The sequence below is a fragment of the Macaca nemestrina genome, chromosome 9 (genome assembly GCF_043159975.1).
Source record: "Macaca nemestrina isolate mMacNem1 chromosome 9, mMacNem.hap1, whole genome shotgun sequence".
In the NCBI taxonomy this organism is placed as follows: Eukaryota; Metazoa; Chordata; class Mammalia; order Primates; family Cercopithecidae; genus Macaca; species Macaca nemestrina.
The window spans coordinates 8,619,702-8,639,946 of NC_092133.1; the positions used below are offsets into that span (position 1 = coordinate 8,619,702).

General features: G+C 47.9%; 1 protein-coding gene across 8 annotated transcripts in view; it reads left to right on the forward strand.

Annotated features, from left to right (window-relative positions):
- LOC105470205 (C-terminal binding protein 2) overlaps positions 1 to 20,245 on the forward strand; it is a 172,599-nt gene that overhangs the window by 44,332 nt on the left and 108,022 nt on the right. For 7 of the 8 annotated variants that reach the window (XM_071068955.1, XM_071068952.1, XM_071068959.1 and 4 more), the window contains exon 2: positions 5,481 to 5,584. The gene's annotated coding sequence lies outside the window, so the exon portion shown is untranslated. Of the gene's footprint in view, positions 1 to 4,482; positions 4,815 to 5,480; positions 5,585 to 20,245 lie in introns of those variants that run through there. The other variant, XM_071068954.1, reaches the window with a different exon arrangement.

Sequence of the window (20,245 nt, forward strand, 5' to 3'; positions counted from 1 at the left end):
CCAGGCCTGTGGCTTTAGCTCGGCTTCTGATTTACGACTTCTGATTTGGCTGGGCTTCTGTGGGTCCCACTTTTAACAGCCCCATGGTAAGTCACCCCTTCTGAAGGGGGCCTGAGTGCAGGGAGGAGGGGACCAGAATGTAAGGAGGAGGGGGCAGAGTGTGGGGAGGAAGGTGGGACGATTCCTGGAGTACCCATGTGACGGGCCCATTTTGAGAAGGCCATCAGCATGGATGCCAAGGGAGTGTCTGTGAGGCAGAGGGAGTTCACTCATCCTTAAAGACGCCTTGCTTCCAGAAACCCCAGGCCAGCCATAGGGCACCGTGACCTGCACACTGCCTGTCCCTCCGTGAGGCGTGGGTACGGGCCTTGGCCCCAGAGTGTACTTGGGACCGTGCTAGCACAGTCACTGCATGCTTTGGGCAACAATGGGGTGGGGGCTGAGTGCTGGCTTCGGGCCTGGAGTCGGTGGCCCCTCCTGAGTCCCTGGGGCAGGGACCAAGTTTCTGTTTTGCTCCTGTGCCTCTGGGGCTTGGCACAGTCCTGGTACTGAGTAGGTGCTCAGGAAACCCCTGTTGAAAGGATCCAGGAGTTTGAAGTCATAGTTGGTGCTGCATCGAGTCCAGAGAGGAAAGGGGTCTGTGAGGAAGCCTGCATGTTTGTGGTGGGCAGGGAGGTGGCGTGTAGGGGGCAAAGACTGTAGACTACTTTGGCCTGCTACCGTGCCCTGTGCTTGGGAGAGAAGTACAGCATTCTGGATGGTTCTTTACGCAATCCCTCTTTTCTGAGCACAGCCACACCACAGGAGGGCAGTGAGGCCTCCTTTCGAGGGAGGGGAATGCCTGGGGTGCCTAACCATCAATGACCTGGTTAGGACTATTGGATTCTTGTGCTGAATGTCAACTGTTTATCTCACGAGTTAGGTAGAGATGAGTTTCTTAGAAGATGTGGATAACGGCCTCAGCCTGGAGACATGTCTGGTGTTTGATGATGACACGCAGTTATTGAGTGCTTGCTGTATGCAGGCCTTGGGGCAGATCATCCACGGGTTCTCTCTTTCAAAGGACCTGACTACCTTTGAAGGTAGATGCCGTTATCTCTCAATCACAGGCAGGATACTGCTTCTTAGCCACTGATGCTGGCCTGTGGAACCTGGGATCGATTCTTGCTAACTCCTTGTTCTTTCCCTTGTCCCTTCCCAGAGCCCGTTACCTGTGGGAAACTTTTGATCGCCTAAGGGATGGTTTTGTGGACACATTCCGGTTTACTCTTTTTAGCAGTAAACATGAACGGTGCTTCCTGGAGTGTGAGGAACGCGGCGTGCAGTGGTGCTCTGTGCCGCCAGACCTGTGGAAACCATGAGTCAGTTTCAGATAAGGCTTTCCAGGGTGCATGGGCCCCTTTAGGATCATTCTTTCTCCCCTAATGTGTGCCCACGGTGAGCTGAAGTTCTGCTCCCTGGCTGGTGTGATCCAGCTGCATGGTCAGCCTCAAGAGGAGGCAGCAGGAGGTGCCCCGCCTTGAAGCAGGGGTGATGAAGCCTCTGCCATCCATGGCGGGACAGTAGATGGACTTAGGAGCTCAGACAGCCGAAATGTGAGTTCAAGCAGAAAGCCTCACGTCCTAACGAGAGCTGGCACACGTGAGCTTCACATGGCAGAAATAGCATTAGAAATCCCTCTTGCAGAGGAAGCGTGGGTAAGCGGGCACTTGGTTAGATGAGTGCTGCTCACAGCAGGTGGCATGGTGGGGGCCAGGCTGGGTTGAGCTGCTTGTGTGGCCTCTGTTATCTGTGCATTTGGGTGGGTGGGTGGGCACCCCTTCTGTGCCATGCAGAGTACAGAAACTGTTCTGAAAGAACGCCATTAGTTCAAGTGAAGGCAGGCCCAGTCCTCCTGGAAGGAGCCACGCCAGAGTTCCCTGGGCCCCCATCAAGACCTTTTTAGGGCTCATCAAAGGCTTCTAAAGGTTCTAGTCTCATTGAGTTTCTAAGAAAAAGATTTATTCACTACAGACCTAAAACGTAATTTTTGTATGCCTGACTTAGTATAAGAACAAAAAACCCAAGCGTGGCGGGGCAGGTGGGGTCCTGTCTAGGTATTGCAGCCTTAGTTGTGAGCTTTCTATATGTGGAAAGTGCAGGAACTAGTTGACCACAGTCTGGCTGGGACCCCCACCACCGAATCCATCTCCGGGTGCTGCGGTTCTCTTCTGGGATGTGTGAGAGTACACACCCCCCTGTCATCAGCTATGGGCAGATCGCATTTGCCAAGGGATGTTTAGTAAGTTCACACAGGTTGATGATACAGGCCAAAAATAGGACCCTTCTCTCTGGCCCGAAGCAGCCAAGGGAACTTGGAGGGGGTGAGCATGCTGACCGGCAGTTACACGCCGAGGCCACTTCAGCTCTTGCGGTTGTTGGTTCAGAAGCAGCGGTGATTTTAATCAGCTAAGTCATTTCTGCGTCTCGTTGTATACTCCTGGAAGTTCTTAGAGAAATCCTGCCAAGAAAATATCCCCTGGTGAATCCTCGGGGCGCTAGTCCACGCCGCACTGTCAGCAAGTATCTGCTGAAACAAGTATTTTTGAATTTTTAGCTTTTCTGTAGCTCCAGTCTTTTTCAAGTACTTCTTTTGACCTTCAAGTAACAACGGGCACTTGCTTTAAAGATTCTGACAGTCTTCCAAGCCTTTTAACATTCTTATTCCACTAAATAAGCTGTCGTCGTTCGCTGGGACAGGCAGTCCTGGCTTGAAATTCCGTGAAACGTCACCTCCTCTGTGAAGCCTTCTACGAGACAGAGTTGTCTATTTCCTGCTTAATTTTACTATGAAATATCTCAAATTAGAACCTGTACCCACAACCAAGATTAGGTAGATGTTCACATGTTGCAACGTTTGTCTTCAGACGTTGTTCAAAAACAAGTAATTGTTTTTTTGTCATTGTTAAGGCATACCTCCCCAGTTCCTTTTCTTTCCCACCGTCCTTTCCAAAAGGGACTACTTCCTGAAAATACAGTCCTTTATATTTTTGAAATTCTGCGTAAACCATTTGAAATGGAAGGAGAAAGTCTGTGACATACTAAGACAAGCAACACTAACCAGGAGTATAAATTCTGTTTTGCAGTTAATTAAATATTTGATTCCCTACTATGTTTCAGATATGTATAAAATGTGATTAAGTAAAAGGCATTTAATTTTTAGAGACTTGGATATGGGCAGGGTATATAGTAGCCTTCCAGCCAGAGTAGGGAAGATGTTAAAGAAGATAACCTGTGAGATGGGTTTTGAGGATAGGAGTTTGCCAGGCAAGTTCTGCCACCTCAAAAGAATGGTTCCTTGGCTGTTAGATGCTTGTGTCATTATAGGCTTGGGATTACAGAAAAGCTATGCTTGTCCCTCCCTTCCTAACGCTTCTGAGGCTGGAATGTCTATGTCTCCCATCTACTTCCTTAGGAGGTGTGGGTTACAGGGTGGTGTGGGGGTACAGTTGGGAGTGAATTACTACTTGACCTTGGGTACATGATAACTTTGACTATAGTGTCCATGCTTTTCCTGAGTAGTTCTTCAGAATCCTTCCTGCTTGGTTCTAGGTGTGAAGCAGCAGCTGGCTGTCAGAGGACTCGTTCAATTCAGTGGAAAGAACACAGGATCGTGGTTTTCTTTTGAATGGAAACCATGAGTGTAGCGGTTCTTCTTTATGACTTGCTACGTAATCATGCAGGAGAATGCCTGTCACGGGATTGGATCCTAGGAGATTAATCCCATTGCTAATTAAAAGCCCCATTAAAAGAGGGGAAATTCTTTTAGGAATCTACAGCTTCCTAAGATTTGAATGGTTTGAAAAGTAGAATGTTGGCTGGGCATGGTGGCTCATGCCTGTAATCCCAGCACTTCGGGAGGCCAAGGCAGGCAGATCACGAGGTCAGAAGTTCGATACCAGCCTGGCCAACATGGTGAAACCTCGTCTATACTAAAAATACAAAAATTATCCAGGCATGGTGGTGCGTGCCTATAATCCCAGTTACTCAGGAGGCTGGGGCGGGAGAATCCCTTGGACCTGGGAGGCGGAGGTTGCAGTGGGCTGAGACCGCGCCGTTGCACCCCAGCCTGGGTGACAGAGTAAGACTCTGTCTCAAAAAAAAAAAAAGGTAGAATGCTGGCTGAGCATAGTGGCTCATGCCTGTAATCCCAGCACTTTGGGAGGCCCAGACCAGTGGATCACTTGAGGTCAGAAGTTCAAGACCAGCCTGACCAACGTGGTGAAACCTCATCTCTACTAAAAATACAAAACTTAGCCAGGTGTGATGGTGGGCACCTGTCATCCTAGCTACTCAGGAGGCTGAGGCAGGAGAATTGCTTGAACTCGGGAGGCGGAATTTGCAGTGAGCCAAGATCACGCCACTGCACTCCAGCCTGGGTGACAGAGTGAAACTCCGTCTTTAAAAAAAAAAAAAAAAAAAAGGTCAGATGCAGCTGGGAATGTGGTTCATGCCTTTTTGTATATTAACCATTTGAAACTTGGTTGTAAAGTGGGGTTGGCAATGTCAGGCCTGGCTGTAGCAGCTCATTTCTGTAGAGTATGCCTCTCCCCTCCCTCATGGGGCTCGAGCAAGACTACCTTCATACATGGGCTCTCCAGTTACATAGCAACTCCAATGTTAAATTCCATCTTTTCTTCCTGGAAAAACCGTAGAAAGGACACCTGGACATGCCTGCTGCACAGGTGTCTGCCTTTCCCATCAGCCGCAGAAGGAGGAACTTTGCTCCCTGCACTCCTCACAGCTGTGTGTGCACAGGAGGTGATTCGGACGATGTGGGTCCCACCCTATAATCCTTCTCTGTTCCATGTAGAGCAAAATAAATGGGAGTGCTGTTTAATGCATCACCTCGGTTCATATTGCATTTGCCAAGAAAGTGCAATTTTATTGAACATTAGGATTGAATTCTTAACTGAGTAATCAATTTCAGAAGTAAGTTAAAATGCCTTCTATTAATGGACGACTGCAACCGTTAATCAGAGTTACAGTAGATTAACAGTTGTCAGCATTTCTGCTAATAGCACTTATAAACCGTGGGCTCATGAATTGCACTTTATAATTCCATATTTCTCAAAACAGTTGGTAATACTTTTTGCTTGAAGGTATTGATTCTTTTGTCCCTTTGCTTGCTACTTGGAGATGTAGAGAAAGCTAAATGACATTTTCACGGCGACGACACAATATCACCTGCTTTTGCACACTTGGCTCTGTGTCAAAATAGATGGAAAGAGTTCATTTGTTCTGGTGCTCTACTGTTTAATTTGATCTGGTGTGTGACTAAAGCAAGACAAATAGTATTTTTAATGAAACCATTTAATAACCTCTGGTAGCTTAGAGTCGAAGGCATTGGAAAAATGCAATTAAAGGATGCCTAGATGTAAACAAACAAACAAAAAAAATCACTACTTCAACTTCACTGACTCCATTCATTTTGCTTTCAGGGTTTCATCACCTTAAATGGTTTTGAACCAATGAAGCTGTATTCCCTTAAAAAGACGGACAGCCCATCGTGTGAACTATAGAGTTTGTGGACAGACTTATATTGGTGAGTTATTGTGAAATATCTCCAGGTAAAAGTCCAGTTTTCTAGAATCCCCTTTGCAATGTGTTTTCAATTAGTTGATGAGTATGGATTGCCTACAGCCTCTGGCTGTTTCATTGGGATGTCTAATCGCGGGATCATATTGATTGTCTTTCAATTAATTGCATCTAGTATTTTCATTTATCAAAAGCAAAATACATGTAATTAACTCTGAAGCAATATAGTTCAGTGTAAAGTGATTTTTGCTGCTGCTGCTGCTGCTGCTGCTGCTATAGAGATAAGTCAACGGAAATTATACGACAAGGAAACTCAAGTCAGAATGGAAATAGTGTTAGGATTTCTCGATGTTATTAATTAAAAAGAATAAAAATGAATTAGAGAAACCATCTCATGATACCCCAAGTCAGTCATAAGTGGTAGATGGATGTCTTTAGGAAGAAGACGGCTTGCGGATGCTGGCACCTCTTCAGTCAGCTTAGACTTTTAGTGTTACCAGCCCCTAGGATGTCTGGAACATACCATGATTTTTCTGGGGGAGTAGATTGGGAATGTGGGTGTAGGCTGAGATGAGCATTCAATCCCGACCGCACTCATATTGATTGATGGAGTTCAATCCTGCACCCGTAGCAGGGTTTTGGGATTCTGACTTTCATTTCGGCATGCCTTTAGCCATTTTTCACAAAACCTGGATCTTACTTAAAGTCTCAAAGTGGCAGCTTCTCTGATGGAATTGATTTTAATCTTGCTTTTTTAAAAAAACGTTTTCTCCGTGAGGTAACAGTGTCATTCAAAAGCAAGGGAAACCGCTAGCCAATTGATTGTGTCCTGTCTCTCTCACCCGTCACACTCCTAGCAGAGCCTTGAGGGGACTCGCTTTGGTTCCCAGAAAGGTTTAGGTTTGTGACCGGGCCCTCAGGCCTGGCTGCCCAGGTTGTTGGAGGCGGTTAGAGACTTGGAGCCCAGGGGCACACATGGGCGACCACCTGAGGGGGACAAGCTGAATCTCTGCCTGAACCCAAGCAGCACCGTGGGTTGTAGGATCAGGAAAGGGCCTCTGTGTGTCCCTTCCTTTTCTCTATAAAGTAGAGCTAGCTGGGGAAACTGAGGTCGCTGACCCAGACCTAGACCTGCAAAGATTACCAGCTTGGTGACTGAGCACGTGGCCTCTGCTGGCACTTGGAAGCCTTATCTATGAATTGAACAGGGGTATTGGGCTGGTACCCCGAACCCTCCCCACCCTTTAAACTTGAATTTGATATAGAAATTCAGAACCCTTTCCTGGGAGTGCTCTGACAGGGCTTGCTAAGGGCCAAAGGCCATAGCAGAGCATGAAGCTCAAGTTATGTATGAGAGGGGCCGCTGAGTCATGTTCGAACGGTTAAGGCTCTTAGCATTGAGGAGGATGAGGAACTGGAAGTATGATGGAATGTTCTTTGGTGGAAACCTGAGGGAGGTCAGGACCACCATTCGCAGCCTTATTCAGTTCAGCCTTTCAGGACCAACATTGCTTGCTTTTCTGGCTCTCACTCTCTCAGAGAGACCTGTGTGCCTGAACCTGCCCAGGATACTCAGGCAGAGACAAAGTCAGCTTGGGCCTGGGGTTGGCAGAGATACTTCCAGTGTTGGCTGCTGAGTCCGAAGATGTTTTCAGTGGTTGGGTCATGGTGATATCTCCAGTTGGACACCATGGAAGTGGCCGTGTTGGACCTCCACGCCCTTTCACCCAGACAGGTACCAGGCCCTGCCTGCCTGGGAGTGTCTCCGCTGGATGGACCATCAGTACGTTTCATAGATGCTCATTTCGGGGTTGGAAATCATCTTCCCTAAACAGAAGGATGCAGGAACTTGGTGTATAAGAATGAAGTAGACTTTTTAAATATCAAAAATGGTTGAATGAGGGCATTTTCATTTGACTCAGTCTAATAACCAGAGCCACTCTGGGATCCTGTTTAGCAGTGATCTCCATCTCAGACAGATGAGCTAACATTCTCCAAATGCATCCAGAACCAGAATGAAATTATGACATGCTTCCTGTTAACAAATGTTTCCTGAGTGCCGAGCAGACTCAAGACACTTACCCTTATGTGGGGTTCCCACCATTCCTGTATTTTTGGCATCCTTTTGGGTAAGAGTTTTTTATAGCACTTTGGAAGAGCTGAAGAGACTTGGTGTGGTACTGGAGGTGGCCGTCACTGGAGCATGGTCACTGTATTGTGCTAACGGCTCATGGTGTCCACGACCCACGCATACACACTGAGTGTGGCCCCATTGGCCCACCTACCCCCCCCCCGCCCCCGAACCAGGATAAAACTTCTCCCCTGACCATTTGCAGATACTCTTATGGTGGAATTCTCACATGGCCCCAGAAGGCGTGTGTTTGCTCTCAAACCCTTTCTGCTCTGTGGAACGTCACCATGCCCAGGGAGTTGTATCCAGCTCTGCCTGCTGTCTACATGCAGCAACACAAGGAGGTCATGTGGGATTGTAACCAAAGTAAGGACCACATAGGGATTTCAGCCAGAGCCCACCTGTTGAGATCCCTGGTGTAGACACATCTTTTAAAATGTGGGCAGAGGAGAAGGAGGTAGATGAAAAACATGTGACGCCATCAGAGGTAATGATGAATCCGTTAGGCACTAGAGCCATTTATACGTTGTTTTTGCCCTCTTAGTATTTTCTTTAGCATGTCCTAATTTAAAAAGCATCCCATTCCTGTTGTGCTAGACTTAATATTTTGGTTTATGGCCGTCTTTTTTAGTAACTTGACATCACATACTTAGCCTTCTAACAAGAGGCTCGTTTTCTCAATAATGAATAGTGACATGCTAAATTTAGATCTGACGCATGTTCTGCTTTACTATCTGTTCTCTATGTTGCTGCTTGTCAGAATGAAAGCTCAACATGTCAGATGGCTTTGCTGGCTTCTCCTGGAAAAAGACTTCATTCTTCATCACTTCAGTTGGGTCATGGTTTTTTAGTACCATTTTGTTATTAAGCATTAATATTTGCAGCAGTACCCAATTATCTTTTTTAACAAAAGTATCGTAGAAAAAGTGTTTTTGGCTAAATGTTCATAAATGAGTGGGAATGCAAATCAAATCCCTTAACTTATATTATGTAAAGTGGTGATAGAATAGTTGCAGCTGTGGTTTTGCAAAGATAAGACTGTTTCCGGCTGCCGTGCCTGCTGTATTATGTATTTTGATGAATCTCCAGGATGATGTAGAAGCTTGGCCTGCCTACCAGGGCCTCTGGGAAAGACAGTCTGAGGTGATACGGTGCTGGAAACTGCGTGTGATTGGTTGTGGAAGAGGGGTTTGCCTTGATCTGCCGTGGGAAACCAGGCTGGATGACCATCTGCGTTGTGGCTGTAGCAGGCCACCTAGGTGAGGTCATCTTCCTGATCGTTGGGCCTCTAGCCTGCTTCTGGTAGGACAGATATCTTTTTTCCCATGAAAAACAGAAGGAAAGTATTGAATTACTCTGGAAACACATACCTAAACCTTGGGGTCCGATTGTCAATGACTGTAAAGTGGCGGAGGTGTTGGGCCACGGCCATTCTGCCACTCTGGTCCCAAGTGTGTGGCCCCCAGGGTCCTTGGGGCCCTTGGCCTCCTGAGCTCCTGGTCTGCATGCATCCATGGGGCCTTTGCTAGGGCCATGTGTTCCTACTCCCGTGTTTGGGCTGGAAGCAAGACTGCCAACATCGGAAACCACAAACCAGAGGAAGATCCACAGGGCCTTTCATCTCTGGGTTTCTCTAGATGAGAAACAGCCAGGAGGCTGAGATGGGGCGGTGGAGAAGATGCCAGTGAAGCTTTAGCCAGCCTTCAGAGTAGGGGAGGAGGGGCCCCCACCGAAGCTCTTGGTTCTTACTTGGATTTTATTCCTGTGCCTTTTGGACTGGAGCTGTGCTTCGGAATCCCAGCCTCCCTCCACCCCCCAGGGACAAATGGGAGGCATTGATTCAGCCTTTGTTCTTTTCTCCTGAGCATCTCAACAACCTAGTGTGGCCTCCCAAGTAGGGGTGGAGAGATCACCCCATCCATTCCCCTTCTTTCTGTTTTAGTGTCTGCGTGGGTCCAGGGTCACACAGGGGTCATGCCCTCCATCCTCCTGGTAAGTTTGGCTTTCTGCTGTTACGGTTGTTTTCTGCCTCCTGCGCCACCCTGGCTGCTGGTTCTCATCCGAGTGGATTTGCAAAATAGGGAGGAAGAGATGAGGCAGAAGGCCCGAATTTTCCCTCTGTCACCCATGTGTCAGGACTCTGTGGCCGGCCTGGGTGGGTCCCTGCTGAGTTGTTCCTTCACTAGAGGGGTACCTCCGAGCAGGGCCTCCGCAGGGTGGTGGGCACACTTGCCTCTCACTCCTGGAGGGGCCAGGAGTCTCTGTTGCCACTGAGTGACATTATGCTGGGTGGGAAATGCAGGCGTGGTGTCCACTTCTCTTTCCATGATCCTCATACCCTTGCCAAGACCCCTGTTTTGTTAGTGAAGAACCTGACGCTCAGATCCACCTGCCAGCACGTGTAGCCTTAGGTAGACCCGGTATTCAGCCACTGGTGAAGCAACCCCAAACTCAGGCCACCCCGCGTCCCTTGCTGGCGGGAGCCTTTCCGGAAACACTCAGGCGGCAGTGAGCCTGGCTTCCCCAATACTGTGTGGTCCCTTTATAGTGAAGATGACTTCCCGGGTCTTTGTTCCTGGACGGTGTCTGAGGCTTGTCATGGTACCACCCTACCCCGGGGTGTGGGAGGAAAAGCACTTGGTCCATGTGAAGTGGGGTCACACATGGGGCTGCATCTTGCCCCTGAGGGTGTGGCAGTGCGCGGAGAATGGGCCTCTGCTGCCCCTCGACAGCCAGCCCTGGTGGAGACCCCCCCGTGTCCCAGATAGGCCTGGCCACTGGGATGGCAGCCCTGTTGTGTGGGACAGCCAGAGACGTGGGTCAGCGGCTGATTTCTCTGAGGTTTAGAGCGCGTGTTCGTTAAAGGCAAGAAGAGTGTGGGAAGGAATGGATGGAGCCACGCGGCAGGGCCAGAGCCTCGCCTGTCGAAGGGAGAGGTGGTATATTCTGTTTACTGTCAAGTTTCAGGCTGGGGCGTAGATGCCGATGTGTAAATGAGTAGGCAGGGAAGTGAGCTTTCTCTTATTAAAATGTTGGCTTGCTAATCAAGTGTTCCTGGGTGTGATTAGTGGCAGAGGAAAAGGTTATTTCTTTCTGTAAATATTTTTCCTTAACATTTATGTGTTACCCTTGCTGATTTTATTAATACTCTTAGACTGCATTAGACCAATAACTTTTTTTTTTTTAAAAACATGGTCTTGGTTTTAAGCAGTTTCAGTTGGTCTTTATGGAAGGCCACACACCATCTCACTAAAGCTTGAGGGATCTGCCCAGGTTCAAGTGTAAAGGGGCGTTAGCTTCAACTTACAGCAGCTCCCCCAGCTACAAATGCTGATGAAATAGCCCAGAAGCACAAGAGCCTGGTTACTTTCAGTAATTTTAGGGTTTAATATCTGGATGTCAATTTTGACCATTGTTGAAGAAGCAGAAAATTGGATGCATTTTCTAAAGTAATGATTTTAGGCCGAGGAGGGCAGATCACTTGAGCCCAGGAGTTCGAGACTAGCCTGGGCAGCATAGCGAGACCCCATCTCTAAAAAAATTTTTTTTTAAAAATCAGCCAGGTGGTGATGTGTGTCTGTGGTCCCAACTACTCTGGAACCTGAGGTGGTTCCAGAACCTGAGGTGGTTCCGGAACCTGAGGTGGTTCCAGAACCTGTGGTCCCAGCTACTCTGGAACCTGATTGTGTGAGCCTGGGAGGTCAAGGCTGCAGTGAGCCATGATTGCACCACTGCACTCAGTCTTGGATGACAGAGGGAGACCCCATCTCCAGAAAAATGTTTTAAAAAATCAGCCAGGTGGCAGTGCCTGCCTATGCCTGGGTGGGCTGATTGTGTGAGCCTGGGAGCTCGTGTCTTCAGTACACTGTGATCATGTCCCTCTACTTCGCCTGGGTGACAGAGGCAGACCCTGTCTCAAATAAATTAATAAATAAATAAAAGTAACAATTTAGGAAACGACTGAGAATTCCCATGACCCTTGTGTCCTCGGGCCTGGTGTTTTCACAGGGGTGGGGGCGGCAGGAGGGGAGAAAGAAGGAGGTGCTGCCTGTGGCTTCCTTCTTCCCAGGCATTCATTTAACACCAGCCGAACACATTTGCTTTATTGATTGGTTGATTCATTTATTTTTGGCAAACTTGGCAACTTCCACCTGGCCCCATGCTGTTAAAAATAAAGCCCTCTTGGTCGACCGAATGCTTTTGCAATTCATTCTTTCCACGTAGCAATTAAGATGATTCCCCTAGCCTGGTGCCAGTTAAGGATAAATAGGAGGTTTTCAAAGAAAATGCTGCGTAATTCATTGGCGTTTGTGTGTGGGCACACGGGTAATACATGCGAGTAGCTTCTGTGAGTGGACTCCTGTGCAAGGAGGTAAAATGGAACGTTTTTCTGCACTTACCCTGAGAAGCAGCCTTAACAGTGACATTTATACATATTTCATAATGTGGTTTCTTCAGGCACACGGAGCAAACAGATCCATTTCTCAGCAGTATACTATTTAAAAGAAACAGCAGCAACCTGTGGGGAAGTTGCAGAAGCTGTTAAAATTAATTATATATGGCAAAAAGATAGAACATTAGGGGGAAATGTTAATGTGGGAGGATGAAAAAACACAGCCGTGGATGAGCAGCAGTTCAGAGCATCTGATGACAGTGTTTAATTTCCGTTTTTTTATAAATGTATACTGACGGACAACAATGGCGTCCGCACAGGGTCCTCCCGTTCCGTCCTTTCTCCAGTCCTCTGGGATCAAATGTCCCCGTGAGCATCCAGTCAGCTCCACGTGGTGTGAGCCTTGATTTCTGGGAACGGTCCTGTGCTGTCTTTTAATAGGGATTTGTGGAAAACGAGAATTGGTGGTGAAGGTATCGAATTCCTGAGCCTTGTAATGCAACACCTTTCCTGTGGTCACCTTCCCTCTTCCGGTTCAGCTATACATTGTTTAACTCAAAGGAAACCTTTGTTGTCCTGGGCAGGATGTAACCTGCAACTCCTTGAAAAATTCAGCTTGGGTGATCAGTTTCCTCAGGCATGGAGGGGGAGAGGCTCTTCAGTGGGGGTGAAGGGTGCTTACAGGAGGGTCCCAGAGCCGTGGGGCCGGCTTCCTCTTTCCTGGGGGAAGCTCGCCTCTTTCCCGGATGCTGCAGGTTTGCAGGATACCCCTTGGTTCAGCTGGTCATGGCAAGTGGGTCCTCCCTATCACCTGCTTCCAAGGTGGTGGGACGCCTAGGGGCATGGGTGGGGCCTGTGTCCTGGGAGACCTTGACTCCAGCTGCTCTAAGCCACTTTGTCTCTTCTGCATGTCTCAGCGTCAGTACCTCCTGGGGTTGGCTCTCCTGTGGGCATTTGGGCTCCCTTTGCCTGGGCGGCCTGTTGTCTGGTGGGAGCCTTCAGTCCCTCTTAGTGCAGCAGCCAAGGGTGTCTCTTCTGACTTCCCGAACCTTCTGACTCCTGTATCCAGGAAGTGAAAAAGTGTTGTAAATGGACTTGGACTAAGGGGCAGGACTCTGACTACAAACACAACTGTCTGGAGTGATTTCTGCAGCTCCCTGAGGCAGACCTACCTGCTTGAGCTCATCATCCCCTTAATTCTGTGCGTGGCCTGCATATTGTAGATGCCCCCGAAGTAATTTTTTGAATGAGTGAATCCAGGCTGCAGTGGGGCCAGGTGGGTGTGGAGTGGGCTGGGCACATGTAGGGAGCGCATCCCAGCAGCTGTCTGGAAGGCTGGGTTGGTTCTGTGTTAGCTGGGAGTGTTTTCTGCAGACAGAAGGCAACCCAGCGTGTTATACTACCTGTTCAGGGGAGGTGTGCGTGTTCTGAGATCATCAAGCCATGTTCTTGAGCTTTCCACCGCAGGGAAGTGAAGTCATGCCCCCGCCTCTCCTTCGTGCAAGTAGGGCGGGGAGTCTAAACCCATGCAGGTAGGGTGCGGGGACCCAGCGGTACTCTCCGCCACCTGTGGGTGCCGCACTTGCAGCAGCCTCGTAGGTGAGGGATTACGTGCTTCAGCCAACCTGACTACATCCAAGCTGGGATGATGAGGACAGCAAGAAGACCCACTGGCTCTGCGAGTCCTGTAGGCCTGGGTCCCTCGAGGCAAAGCTCAGATGGCTTCTGTATCAAATTCTTTCAAGGACCCAGCATGGTGGCTGCCGCTTTGCCCACCTTCAGAGGCCTGGAAGCTGGTGTTTGCTGCGTGTGTAGCTGACGGCCCCAATCGCACATTTGTTAAAAACCTTCACTTTCTTGGCTTTTCATAATTCAGTTGAAACTCACTGCCACTCCCTCATTACAGCAGACGATGACCTCTAAACCATGACAGAGGGCTGCAGCTTCCTCTGGGAAGGAGGACTCACGTTGATTTGTGCTCCGATCCCCACCCCCGCCAACCCTGGGCTTCAGTGGCAGCACCACAGAGGCCTGCTGAAGGCCGGAAAGCCTTCTCTGCCTGCGTGTTTAAACGGAGCAGATTGATGCAGAGTTAGACTTGGCTGGGAAGCAACTCAGCTCTTTAGCATGGAATTGCATCATAACAGTCACTCCCTCCTGCAGCGCCAGTGACTCTGGCACTTCCTCCTGGTGTTTGCAAGGGGAAGGTAATGATTCTAATTGCACAGGACTTGGTCCTGGCCTTGGTGATGGCAGGAGGGCAGGGTCCTCATGGTGTGACCAAAAAATGCTTGCAACTTGACTTTGTCCTCCTCTGATGGTGTTGACCTTGGGCAAACTATGCCCCTCTGAGCCTAGTGCCTCGGTTTCCCCCTTTCAAATGCAGCAGATAGTAGGGCTTAATCTCAGAGTTGTGGGGATTCAATGAAACAGTATTGAACAGGGCTTAACAGGTACCTGGTACATGTTAAGAGCTTAGTCAGGAATGACTGCTGAATGACTGCTGAGTCAAGAATGACAATCTGAGTGTGTGACATAATGGGGACTGACGGGGGGCGTTGATGAGAGGTGACTTGGTGGGTACAATGTGCGTTGCTTCAGCAGTCGAGGCACTGAAGGCCCTGACTTCGCCACAATGCAATGTATGGATGTAGAAAATTGCACTTGTACCCCATGAATATATGTACACACACAAAAATGATGGCTGCAGCAGTACCAGTAAATGTGGACAGCCAAAGGCTTAGCGTGTGGAAGATGCCCTGCTTGCCTGGCTGGGCTGGAGGAGGAGGGTAGTACAGGTTGCATCTCTCCAAACCAGCACCTGTGGTCTGTGTTGCAGTGAACATTTAGATGCAACGAACGCAACTCAAAACTGTCTTGCTCATGAGAGGTCTACTATGTTCCTGAAGGTTCTGTCTTCCTGAAGGGATGTGGGATGCTCACTCCTTGCCCATCGACCTGGTAGTAATGGTTTTCTATCAAGCAGTGAAAGGCTTGGGGTTTCCCTGAAGCCCTTCCCAAATGTCATGCATTGGGGTTTTAGTTGTGAGGGTGTGCTGATCCCAGCCGCAGCCAAGGCGAGGTGCTGGCACCACGCTACTGCACCTGCTCCTGTGCCCACCGGGACATCTGTTTCGTAATGTACATCCTTCCTTGGGAATATGTCTCTACTCCTTGAAATAGCTTGAGGTCTCTGCAATTTGCCTGAACATTAAGTGTGACCAAAGAGCCTGAGGCCAGCCATGGAGAGGACGAAGACGTGAGGCTTTCTCTCGAGAACCACACTGGGAGAGGCCGGGAACACGGCCACTTCACATGAAAGGCAGTTAGATTCAGGTCACTGGGTCTGGACTCCTGCATTTTATGGCAAAGTCTAAAAATGCAGATTTGTAACAACCAATGTTAATGAATTCAGACTGTTTGAATTTCACACTGAATAATGGCTGAATTATCAGAACCCACAGCTTATAAGATCCCTGGATCGTGTAATCTTTTCTCAAGATTAAATTGATAGAATGATGTAATATCACGTTACTTTTATTAAAAGTTCTGGCCATAAAAGAGAAACACCTATTAGGATAGAAGAATTTAGTAAAAATAGTAGTAATAACAAGATAATTTGGAATATGTCATATATTCAGTAAATTTCAAAATTCTTCATCTCATTTAAAATGCAATATTGTGCCCATAGATACTGAATACAGTACCTTTGTACCCTAAGGCTTCCTCTTTCCTACACTAGAGATTTTCTCTTTAAATGCAGATTTTGATTTGCAATCTAGGAAGAGGATTCTGGAAGAATGGGAAGAAGGACAAGTCTGCATCTATTAACTGAATTTTAGTTTTATTTTATTCGTGTTTTTCCTCTCATCCTTATCTCCTCCAGCCCTTCCTTCCAAACATACAAGTAAAGACATGCTTAGAATATCAGTACATAAGAATGTTGTTATACCTTCTTTTATTTTTGTTTAAAAGTTAAATTTAAATTTTTTTTTTCAAAAAATTTTTGTTCCTTTGACTCATGTATGTGTGTGCACGTGTATTTGCCCCAGGTTCTAGCCTTGTCTTGCTTTTCCACACATGCTCCCAGTGTCTTACCTAGGAAACAAGTGGAGCAATGGAATTACCAAGTGCAGACAGTAGGACTTCCCTTACCAGAGCCCAAGTGACTTGTATGATGTTGAGCTTTGGTTACTAAATAAACGGATTTCTGGCCTTTGACATTCTGCTCTGAGACTTAGGTGGCCAATCATCAAATACCATTTTCTTTCACTGTTGTCTGCATTTAATACAGCATCTCCTGCTATACACACTTGTCAATTCAAACTGAGTGTTACATTTTGGTCTTTATGATCTGTCAAGGGAAAATGGAAGTAAATTCTTTACAATATGCTAATTGATCTATTTGGGAATTTTTAGATGTAGACAACATCTGTGCATGCCGCTAACACAGTTAATAGCTCCCGTTCTTCAATATGAGAAGGTTTTCAGAGTCTATGTGTGATCTTGATGAGACCTTCTGTGTCGCCCCCAGGGCTTGGCAGTTTCAAATTTAAGGCTGTTTTTTCTGGTGCCTTAGGACTGAATCTGAGCCTGCACTAAGTCCTGTTTTGAGCATGCTTCTGGCTACAGTGTGCTGGGATTGTGTTGGTTCTGGGAAGAGCCTAGGCTCGCCAGACCTGGTCTTACCTACCACCCCCATCCCTACTCCGCCCTAGCCTAGACCAGACTGGCTGGAGTGATGGATTCAGAGAAAGAGACCATGGACCTGAACAGTCCTTGGGACCCTTCTGCCACTCTTGGAGGTGCCACCTCCCCTGGTAGCTTGGCACCATTGGGTTTTCCTTTAGCCAGGGCTTTTTGGCAACTCAAGAGCTTATTTTCCATACAAACTTGTTGACAGTTCTCTAAGGCAGGAAGCATTGCTTTATTGAGAGTGAGGAACTGCACCCTTTGAAAGCTGTCCCCTGAAAAGGGAGTGGAGGGAGATGGCTCCAGCTGGAGTTCAGGATGGGGGTATCTTTCAGTGAACCTGGAGGGAGGGCTGAGTGGTGGAGCTTGGGGCTCATGTTCCAGGCCTTCTCTGGCCAGGAAAGCAGAGTTGAAAAGGGCCTTTTTAATTTGGAGGGCCCAGAATGGTCCAGCTGGTTGCCCTGGAAAGGAAGCCTCATGTGGCGTGCATGCCAGATGTTGAACAGCTTGAGTTGGTCCTGTGTGTGTGGCACAACTTTGCAAGGTTGAGGTATTTACCTTTATTTATTCCTATAAATTGAATGGATAAGGGGGATTAATTGATTTCTCTTGGCACTTGGCAAGAACAGAGGTCAGATTTGAACCTAGGTCTGGGTTTCAGTTGCACACCCAGCATGTTCTGCTCCATGACCTTTTCCTAAAAGTTTAGATGTTGGTATAAACCTGTGTGTACTGAACGCACCTGACCACATTCTGGTATGATGGCTTTCTTCAGTCTCTCTCTAGACTCCAAGCTTGCAGACCAGCAGCGCGTGGAAAGGAGGCTTTCTGGCTTGGTAAAACCTCAGTCAGGTGAGCGTGCTGAGTTTATTGTGAGCTTTGCAGTTCCATTCCCCACACACCCAGTGGTGGGGGTGGAGGGGATGTGGGGAGGAGGTGGCCCCAGAGCAGAATGAGCCCCTTGGTCTTTGCTGTAGCCAGAACTCCAGGCTAAAGTAGCACAGGGCGGGCAGCTCCAAGGCCTGAGTGTCTCTCTGTCTGTCTGTCTGTCTGTCTGTCTCTCTCATTTCTGTCTGTGTTCACCAGCAGCAGTCCCAGGCTGCCTCACTGGCACTGTGAGGGTTCAGGGCACAGGTATGAATAGCGGGGGATCTTCTGGCCATCTTTGGACATAAACCCCCATGCTCGGAAGCATGGCCCACTCATCCCCAGATCCTGGCCTTCCTAAGGACTATTAAACACACATCAGCCAACTGATGCCTTAGGGACCACCCGTATACCAGACGCACCTGGGTACTGCGTATTCTCTTGATATTACTAAATTGTCAGCCACCAGGGCTAGTGTATGTGGGTGTCACTGTCATTATCAGCCTAGGGAGGGAATGGAATTTTGGGAGTAGTCTATCTAAGTTCCATTCTGTTCACTCCCAGAGCTGAACACGTGCTGGGTCCACACACCTGTGGACTGATGGGTGGGACGGTCTCAGTGCTTGGCAAAAGAGAAAACGGGGATAGCAGGTACTTTCTGAACATTGATTACTGACTGCTGCTGCTGCTGTTAATGGTATTGTTGGCGTTTTTGTTTGTTTGGTTTTTGAGATGGAGTCTCGCTCTGTCGGCCAGACTGGAGTGCAATGGCGCAATCTCGGCTTACTACAATCTCCGCCTCCTGGGTTCAAGCAGTTCTCCTGCCTCATCCTCCCTAGTAGCTGGGACTACAGGCGCCTGCCACCATGCTCGGCTACTGTTGTTAGAGATGGGGTTTCACCATCTCATCAGGCTGATCTCAAACTCATGACCTCAAGTGATCCACCCACCTTGGCCTCCCAAGGTGCTGTGCTGGAATTACAGGTGCGAGCCACTGCTCGCACCTCAACCCTTTGGCAAAAAGTAAGAACTACAGAGGGCCTGTCATTGAGACTTAGAGTCACCAGTGCCCCTCACCTGTTTGTCTGAACTCAGACACATGTAGATGAACACACATGTACATGCTCACACGTGTGCACACATACATCTGACATGGACACACTGATATGCACACATGTACAACCAAATTGTGAATGGTATGGACCCCACCTGAGGCATGCACGTAAGGCGTGCCTGTAGCAGCGGGACAGAGTAAGGGCCTCCTTGTGCCCTGTACTCATCACGGGGGTTGCCCTGGCTTCCTTGGGGTTGGCTTTGAGGAGTGTAGCCTGTGACTTCCCCACGGTGGAGAACTGAGGCCTTAGAGAAATAGTCATCCATCGTAGCCGCTCCCTGCAGTGTTGATAGAAATGGTGTTGGGATAATTAGACTGTGCTGCTGCTTTTCTCCTTTCCTCCCAGGTTGATGAGTAGGAGCAGTTTAATTTGAGACTAGTAAATTTTGTAATTGGATTTAAAAGACTGAAATGAGTGGACCTGGTTTCCACGTTACCTTTATACCCACAGCGAGGGGAAATGCTTGAGTCAGGTGTGGATCAGATTATTTTATTGTGCCAACATTAATATTGGGAGCACACACATAATCTGGAGTCAGCAGGTTCATCCACTACTATCTCATTAAATTTTCAGGCAAAAGCTGCAAAAATTAATTGGAGACATGTAATAGTTTAGAATGTGAGCCGGCTTATGGTAATATAAATTATGTGAAGAGAAGACAGTTTTATATACTGAGAGAGGGAAAACCGGTTTACTTTAATGAGAGGAGATAGAAATGTAGAGCTATTTTTTCATTACAGATACACTCTAAAATGTTTGGACTTAGTTGATGAATAGAGTTAATTCGCTGCTACAGTTCCAATAATTCATGTTGCACAGTTTAATGACTTCTAGATAAAAACAGGATTGAAATGTTAATTTCTCTGAAGAAATCGGGGCACTCTTGTATATCAGACCCCGCCCGCCCCGCATTAAACCACTAGTTAATTCCACCAAACCAGTCTCTTTGAGCCATTTCATGCCGCATAGACTTTTGTATTTCTTACCTGGGCTGGCTGGCTTTTTTTTAAACCTTAATGTATATGATAATCTTAGGTGAGAGAATGTATTAGACAGAGCTGTGTCTAGGTAACCTGACTCAGCAGAGAGTTTCATAACGTGTAGTTTTGTAAATGACCACAAGTTATAATCTGCATTCTAGTGTCCGCTAGCTGTTTTGGCAGGGAGGGGGTTTATTTGATTGTTGTTAGCCATCTGTTCAGTCGAGTAGCGATGTTGTCCCACTTCCTTTTTTTTTATTTTTTTTGGGAGACGGAGTCTCGCTCTGTCGCCCAGGCTGGAGTGCAGTGGCTGGATCTCCGCTCACTGCAAGCTCCGCCTCCCGGGTTTACACCATTCTTCTGCCTCAGCCTCCCGAGTAGCTGGGACTACAGGCGCCCGCCATCTCGCCCAGCTAGTTTTTTGTATTTTTTTTTTTTTTTTAGTAGAGACAGGGTTTCACCATGTTAGCCAGGATGGTCTCGATCTCCT